This window comes from Stegodyphus dumicola, chromosome 12 (assembly GCF_044657685.1).
Source record: "Stegodyphus dumicola isolate Sdum_Otavi_A_Nest chromosome 12, ASM4465768v1".
Taxonomy (NCBI): Eukaryota; Metazoa; Arthropoda; class Arachnida; order Araneae; family Eresidae; genus Stegodyphus; species Stegodyphus dumicola.
Window position 1 is genome coordinate 122,936,267 of NC_140779.1, and position 8,854 is coordinate 122,945,120.

The 8,854-nt window shown below is 29.6% G+C and overlaps 1 long non-coding RNA gene across 1 annotated transcript; it reads right to left on the reverse strand.

The window, feature by feature from the left end:
* Window positions 1-6,450: 6,450 nt before the first annotated feature.
* On the reverse strand, window positions 6,451-8,528 carry LOC146993747 (uncharacterized). Its single transcript, XR_015044357.1, has 3 exons — window positions 8,272-8,528; window positions 7,860-7,928; window positions 6,451-7,731 (listed from the first exon to the last, which is right to left on the reverse strand). It is a non-coding gene; the product is annotated as an uncharacterized LOC146993747 (long non-coding RNA).
* Between the last annotated feature and the right edge of the window lie 326 nt (window positions 8,529-8,854).

Genomic DNA, 8,854 nt, shown 5'->3' on the forward strand with positions numbered 1-8,854 from the left:
TATTTACACAATTGAACATGTGGAAAGATGTATCCAAAAACTTACATTTCTGTAATTCAACTTAATTAAAGGCAGTTTCTTTGAGATTAATAAATATGAAATGCGCATAAACTGAAATCAATGAATTCACATAAATCTGTTTTATTTTATTAAGATTTATTTTCTAACCTAAGCAAATCCGTGAAATATGCAGAAACATCATTTTTTAAAGGCTTTAATGTTATGCGCATGCATTTAGATTTCGAACTATTTCTTAATAATTTGCTGTACATAGTAAATTATGGATATCATCTTTATTACTTTAAAACAAAAATTCAACAATAGCGAGGGATTTCATTATAAATTTAACATATTTTTACTGGAAAATAAATGCACGGAACAGGTTAGAAACACGTACATGTCACTGCCGTAATGCAATGTTTTGAAGTCACAAACATGGACGCCGCTTGTTAGGCGAAGTTTCATTCCCCGATAGTGGAGGACAGAGCTACTAGAGATACAGGCTGACTCGTCAGCCATTTTGAATCTAAGCTTTAGGGTTGCAATTTAGGTGTGGAGCGGCAACTTTGGCTCTTTAGCGCTGTCCGCTAAAATTTAACATTCTAGAGAATCCGAATTTCAGCTTTTTTCTGCACTCCTATAAAGATGTGTGGCTGTGGCTTTTTCCCCTTCTTTTGTCTGAAGTGCAGATTCTTTCTCGTATTTTTTTTTTTTTTTTTTAAATTGCCAAATTTCTCGTATGATTCAAGTTATTTTAAAAGTTTCTAAAACATTTTCACATATCATATTTCAAATTTGTATTTTTAGTTAAAAATACTTTCTTTTTGAATTCCTTTATTGAATTTTCAATTTTTTCTTTTAAATACACGCATAATGTTATTCATCTCAAAATGTATTTTTTGACAAGAGCTTTCCCTCAACCACATTCTTAATATGGTTGAGGGAAATCCCTCAACCTCCATTAATTTAGGACAAGATTTAATCTTTAATTCTTGTTTTTTATTTTTAATATGTTATTTGAATTTTGCTCACATGGAATCAAACGTCTATTACTGTAGCAAATTTGTTAAAAATGTTATTTTGTGTGTGTTTCCAGAAAAAGCTGCTAAACACTTTATGATTTTAAATACTGATTCAGGATATACACCTTTAAATTATAATGCTTTTAGAATGAAGTGCAGAATGCTATAAAAATTACTTCAATGCTCAGATGACTGTGGGATTCATAGATTTAATAGAGTAAAAAATTCCATTAAATATATATATATTTTTCTTTATTTAGTTAAAAACAATATTAAAATAATACACACACAAATAAATAAAAATAAAAATAATACCTTTACATACAGAATTTACAGATACTATTTACTTATAAGTTTATTTGTTGTTGATAGTTACTTTTTATTACACTTGGAAAAATTATACTTACATACATATGCTCTTAATATTACACATATCTGAATATTTAAATGATAATTCCATAACATAATAAGATTCAATCTATATCACAGCAAAGACAATAATTAAATCACAGTTCTTTTTATTAATTAATTTGCATAAGTAAAAACATAAAAATATTATTTAGCTTCAAATCTATAAAATAAGTCCTCTAGTAACAAACATATGACAAACACATATAGTGAAAATAAAGATAAATAAATAAAAATGTTTTGCTTTTTTGTCTAATGTAGTGCAATTCAGTCTATTATATTCAAATTTTATTAAAACATACTGCAGTAATTGAATTTTTTCCATTATACATCAAACAGCTTTATATAGAATGATATTATATTAGTTTTACTTTTAAAACTAATATAATATAATTAATTGTCATTTATATGCAAGATGTCTGAATAAATGCAAAAAACCATCTGAATAAATCTTAGCCAACACTATTCAGATAGTATTCTTGTTTTCAAGGTATATCATTTTTATTTTGTTCTTTTTCCATTAAAAGGAGCTAACCTAAGAGACTTATTTCATTTATATATATCTCATTGATATATTATAAATATAGCTTAAACATGTTTGATGTGCATACTCAAAGGGGGTGGGAAGTAAGCCTTGATTCAAAATCTGTTTTAAAGCAATAAGTAAATAAATAAAACACACTGGTTCTATTAGAATGTCAAAAAATACTGTTATGTATTCTATAAACAAATCCAAATTATCACATCATACTACATAACCCTGGTACAAAAGAAGAAATGTCGGATTAGGAACATACTCTATTTATTTGGTAACAAAGAAGAGTAAAACATATGCAACATCACATTATGAAAAATCCTGCAAGCCATTACAATACTATAAGACATTGATTAGTAAGGTAAACATCAGTTGATCATTCTTTCACAACAGCAATAAATGTTTCATTCAAAATTCCTAATAACATGCCAAAACAGATTCACAATTGATGCCTCATTTAAGGTCACACAAAAGTAAATCTGATTTAGCTGACTATGAGATCTTCTATTGTAGAGGACTTTGTAAGGAGAACTGGCTTGTATTCACATTACACATGGGGAAAAACAAAAAAAAAAAAAAAAAAAAAAAAAAAAAACCAACCATGCAGCCAGCCTGTTCGGAAATAGAACAGAAGATGGAACTCCCAGCATTAAGTAACTTTAACCATTCAGCTGTTGGTGGGCCTAATTATTATTCGAAGAGACAAGCAGCAATTTTTCAGTGACAACTACTCTACTTTTTTACAGACAGAACTAAACAGCAAAAACTTCTTAAACTCTTGATTAGATTCTAATTTACTTTCTTCCTTTTAAAAGCAGGAGATGCAAAACTTTGCCGCTGCTGCCTTTTATTTTGAAGAAGCTTCTTGAGACCAATTCCACGGGCAGTCAAATAATATTTTATTATCTTTGTTTTGATATTGCAACAGGAGGGAATATTTACCTCGCCTGCTTTCTTACAAATCATATTAACAAATTCCACATCCATAGTTACATTTCCATATATTATTTCGTCTCGAAAATTTTGAATTATTTTTTCACACAGAAGGCACAATTTAAAAATTTCTGGAGAAGGACATTTAAGCCCACCTAAATTTGCAAAATTAATTATGTATTGCTTATTTTCATCAATGGAAGGAGTATTTTGCTCACAAACTAAGAGAAACTGTGAGCATGAATTACAAGCATTTTTCAAAACAGAATTTATTGCAGCTCCTGCAATATAACAGACGTTATTTTCCTCACTAAGGGTGAGATTCTGTAGAGATGCATCAGAAACTTCTGGTATGGTAACAGGCTCTAAAGCTTTTTTCTCCTTCAGAAATTCAAATTCATCTTTCGCATAGTTTAATAAATAAATATCTGAATCAGCAGCATAACTGGAGTTCTTAATGTCAGATATAAACTGAGATAAACAGATAAGCTTTAATGCTTTCAGAGCTTGCAAAGCACTTGGCCTCAAACCAGCTTTTCTGCGTATCTGAGAAAATACATTTTCTAGAGCATCTTGTGTCAATCTGCTCGTCAAAATAAACTGAAAATCATTCAGAAAACATGCCTCTGCTAACTGTATGGCTGATAAAGTAGAGAGAATCAAACCAGTATGTAATGGTTTCCACCCTTTACCAATTTCTATAAGCTGTATAACATTAATAAATTCAAAAAGTAACTCAATTTTTTTGCTTTTATTTGTCACAGAAATTGAGTTCTTTCTACATCTAGAGGATAGCATTTGAAACCACTGACATATAAATCTTATCCACCATGCTGTTGTAAGAGCATTAGGGCTTATCTCTTTTAAAGCTACTGCCTTCTCCAATCCCACAGCTGTTTTAATTAAAAAAAACTCACAGCAGAAGCAACATTCATTTTATCAAAATGTGAGGGGAAGAGGTCTTCTTTACTGAGATGATGCATAGTTCTCAAACCACAATTTTGGTTTGTTTCAGTAAACCAGATATCTTTTAATAAATCCTGCAGATACATGCAAAGTAACGAAATTTTCTTTACTGCAAACATAACTGGGCAGTTTTATACTATGATTAAGAGTTGCAGACCAGAGATTTTTTAAAAGATGTGGCACATCTGCGAATACATAAATAATTTTGCCCTTAATTTCAGTAGTGAAATTATTTCTTTGGTTTCGAGAAACAGATATTCCCAAAGAATTCCACAGGCTTCTATTTACTGCTGCCATATCGCTAACTATACCAACAACATTAAATCCAACAGAAATGACAGCTTCGATAACATTGACAACAAGTTGTTTCAGCTGGCATCCTGTTACCTGTCCAGTTATCTCATGGGCAACCACTTGCTTCCATTTCAGCTTCAGACCTCTTAGTAAAATAACTAAATAGTGATTTCCTGCATCTTTTTGATTTCCTAATGTACATTTACCAATAAATTTACGTTTTGAAATATCAAAATCAGGATTGCCAGAAATCTCCATTTCATCCAATGATAAAATACAGTCTTTATCACTAGCATTCATTTTTTCTCCTTTAATTTTCAAAAGTTCAATCATGTCACTGATGACTCCAAAATTCATTTCAAGACCTTGAAGTCTTTTATTTAAAGTGCTGTATGAAGGCACAGGAAAACCTATTCTGTGCAAGTAATTATAACCATGCTTGCCCAAGGCAAATCTAACTTTGAGGCCTTTTATTATTCCCTCGTTAGACCATTTTGCAATGCTTCTAAGAGAAATTTTCAACATTGCTATTTGTTCATCTGAATGAAATGTTTTCACTCCTTTCAGCAATTCCTCATGCTGTACTTGAAGGTCATGAAGTTGAATTTCAGTGCTATGCCATTTTTTTAAAACATTAATTTCTTTTTCTTTTCTTTTTTTTTTTTTTTGGTTGCTGTAAGTTCTTTCAGTAATATTTTGTTCTGGCATTGCAGAAGCGAGATCAATTCAGTCTGCTGTTTTATAAAATTCTTTAAAAGAACATCCTGGAATAAAGAAAAAATCTATATGAATAATCATCAAAGAAGGGGGGAACACAACAAACAAAAAAGATCTGAAAGGTTTCAGATTTTAAATTACACCCAAAGGAGCTTTTTTTAACATTTTGTGTTTTACCTTTATTTATTAAATATCAAGTTTTTTGCACTTAAACTATAAAATTCAGTTCAACAGCAATATTGCAAGATAATTTTAAAATGAGCATATCTTCAGAATTCCCGATTCATTGTCTCACGCGCTGGAGATAAAAGTGTCTTTTCTGTACAACACTGCCATTGCTCGCTTTGAAATACTCAAGTTTGTTAATCAAAAATTCGTTAAAGTTTTACAACATATAAAACCTATATTAAAACAAATTCCGAATTTCAAATTCGGACTTCCAGATGTCCATATTCACAGTAGAATTAAGTCATTCAAAATTTGATGGCTCTAGGTACCGTTGTTTTATCAGAATGCGAAAACATACATGCATTTATGCAGATTCTTCACTATATAATTTCTTTAAATATAGTACAGGGTGATAATATTTGGTGGCAATAATTTCAAAAGTGATGCAACCGTTTATAGTGTTTCAATACAAAACGAAAACAATAGTCCTTCAGGGACAAAGCCCCTTTGGATTAAATGCCAAACTTAAACAGATAATAAATCCATAAAATAAAAATGAAACTTCCAGGTCTCTTTCCCTATACTGTGGTGGGTTTTTAAATTTGACTCTATTGTTTTCAGCATTTTCTAGATTATTTTTGTTTTATTTTCTAATATTTAAAATTTATTTCACTTAAAAATAGATTTTTAAAATTTATTTCCAGCTTTTCAAGGGATCGATTATCTCCTGTAACAGCTTTAATATCGTTATTAATCTCTCGTGCATTTGAAATAGATAAATAATAAATAATGTACAGATTACTGGCAATATTGAAATGCAGGCTCAAGAGCTGCATGCATTTTCTCGCACGAAGCATGTAATTATTTTTTTTTTTAAATAAGTTTATAGAATGTTTTCTCTTCTTGTTTGTATGTCGCCATTTTTTTTTTAGTGTTAAATAAAAGTTATTGCTGTGTTCCATCATTGGAGTTGCTTCATTTCGCCAAAGAAGTATCACAGTCTTAATTATTTTGGAGGCACCGACCGAGATCGAATAATCGTGCATATTTTTATTTCATTAGTTCATCACTGAACATAATATTAGTGATACCAGATTATTACTTCCTGTTAATATTGAATTTCTTTATTTTATTAGTTCATCACTGAATGCAATATTAGCGATACCAGGTTATTACTTCCTGTTGATATTGAATTGCCTTATTTTATTAGTTCATCACTGAACGTAATATTAGTGATACCAGATTATTACTTCCTGTTGATATTAAATTGCCTTATTTTATTAGTTCATCACTGAACATAATATTAATGATACCAGGTTATTACTTCCTGTTAATATTGAATTGCCTTATTTTATTAGTTCATCACTGAACGTAATTAGTGATATCAGGTTATTACTTCCTGTTAACACTGAACTGCCTTATTTTATTAGTTTATCACTTGAATGTAAACTTAGTGATACCATTTTAATGCCGTTTCTACTAGAGCTCAAAGGAAAAGAAAAATAGCTGAAGAGCAGATCTTGGAACCGATGAAGGAAGAAAATAAAGCATCCAGAGATGTATTTGAAGAAAAAGTTAAATCACCAGAATTAAACGTGGAAGATGTTCACGAAAATTTGAAAAATGATAAAGAAATTAATATTGAGAATCATTTTGCAATGCAGCGTTATCATCATCTTTCGGCTTTTGATTTAATATCAAAGCCGATACTAATACACGAAGAAAACAATTGTCGAAAGCAAATGACAAATGAATATTATCCGAAAGGCACACATGAACTGAGGAAAGGCTTTGCTGTGAATTATAGCCAAGGAACTCGTCCACCATCGAAGAGATCTAGGTGCCGTCAAGAAAAAAAAGGAAGACTAATTTGAACACTGTCCATTTTCTTCTTATTTAAATGTGGTGTAAAAATATTTGTTTAAAACTTAAAATTTTCGGTCTGAAAATTTGGAAATTTATAAGAGAAATTACCTTTTCTCTTTAAGCATTTGAGCTTATTAAACTGTCAAATTTTACAGAACTTTTCCCTTCGGAAAAAGTCTCTCCGTTGGGGGAGAGGTTGTAACAGCTTTAATATCGTTATTAATCTCTCGTGCATTTGAAATAGATAAATAATAAATAATGTACAGATTACTGGCAATATTGAAATGCAGGCTCGAGAGCTGCATGCATTTTCTCGCACGAAGCATGTAATTATTTTTTTTTTTTTAAATAAGTTTTTAAATATGTTTTCTCTTCTTGTTTGTATGTCGCCATTTTTTTTTTTTTTTTTTTTTTTTTTAGTGTTAAATAAAAGTTATTGCTGTGTTCCATCATTGGAGTTGCTTCATTTCGCCAAAGAAGTATTACACTCCATAATCATGAGCAATTTAATAACACAAATTATCAACCTATATCACAGCCTTCACAAATGCTGATGAAATTAATTAAAATTAATTACAATTTGGTTGCAAGATGAGACTAAAGGTTGTTTTTGCAAACAAAACTGAAATTTACATAGAGAATTTGCAACTATTGATGAAATTAATTACATTCCTTTTACCAAAAAATTACTTTATAGAACATTTTAAATGTATATCAGGAAGCAATTTAATTATACATTAGTTATCAACTTACATCAGAGCCTTCACAAATAGATGGTATTTTATTGCAAAATGAGGCTAAAGGCTGTTCTTGCAAACAAACCTGAAATGTACACAAAGAATTTGTAAATGCTGATGAAATTAATTACATTCCTTTTACCCCCCCAAAAAAGTTTATAGAAACGTTTTGTATAAGCAAGCAATTTAATAATACACTAATTATCTACTTACATGAGATCCTTCACAAATAGATGGCATTTTATCACAAGATGAAGTTGAAGCTTGTTCTTGCAAACAAACCTGAAATATATATATATAAGAAATTTAGAAATACAGATAATATAAACTACATTCATTTTAAGAAATAATTATTTTACATAACATTTTATAATTCATAAATAGATAATAAATTGTTAACACTCAAAATTCAAAAATAATTCCATAGCACAACAGCCAGATATAGTACAGCTGTTTAGGAACCATAAGACAAACAATTTCATATTTCAGAAATCGTATAAAAATTCATCAATATATGTAAAACATATGACATTTAATAGCTGCTCAAATGATCACATAGCATAGATTCTTTACTAGCAGCTGTTATTTAATCAGAAGGTAATGCTAAATGTTGTTGCAAACACACCTGAGATGTACTGTAATGTACACATTTGCAACCACTGGTGAAATGAAACAAAGTGCATGATTATGAAGATGGAAACATTTAAAGAAACATAGTACAGTTTACGAATAGATGTTAAAAAACTATTGAAATTTTTTAGAAGTGCAAAATGGCAATTTACATCAAATACTTCGGCAGCAAAATTTATTTCTCCAAAATATGAAGCTGAAGGTTGTTGCAAATGAATCTAAAAGAAATTATAATATATGAAATATGTGGAAGTGAAAGAAATTATAAACTCTGATCGGATAAAAATAAATACAAACAATCATTACCATTTTAAAAGTAACTTTCAACTTATAAAAAAGCATAAATACATTGGACTGTTCATAGCATTCATACTTCTTAAACATAAGTAAATATTACGTTAACATATTTTTAAATTTTAGAAACAGTGTTAATACTTTTTAGAAAAAGTTTATAATACTAAATATTTAATAACTGTTCAAATGAAGACTTACAACAGATGGTTCAGCAACAGAAATCGCTTCAGTTGATAAAGGTAAACTGTGCAGCAAGCCACCCTGAAGATGCAAAAATTATGAAA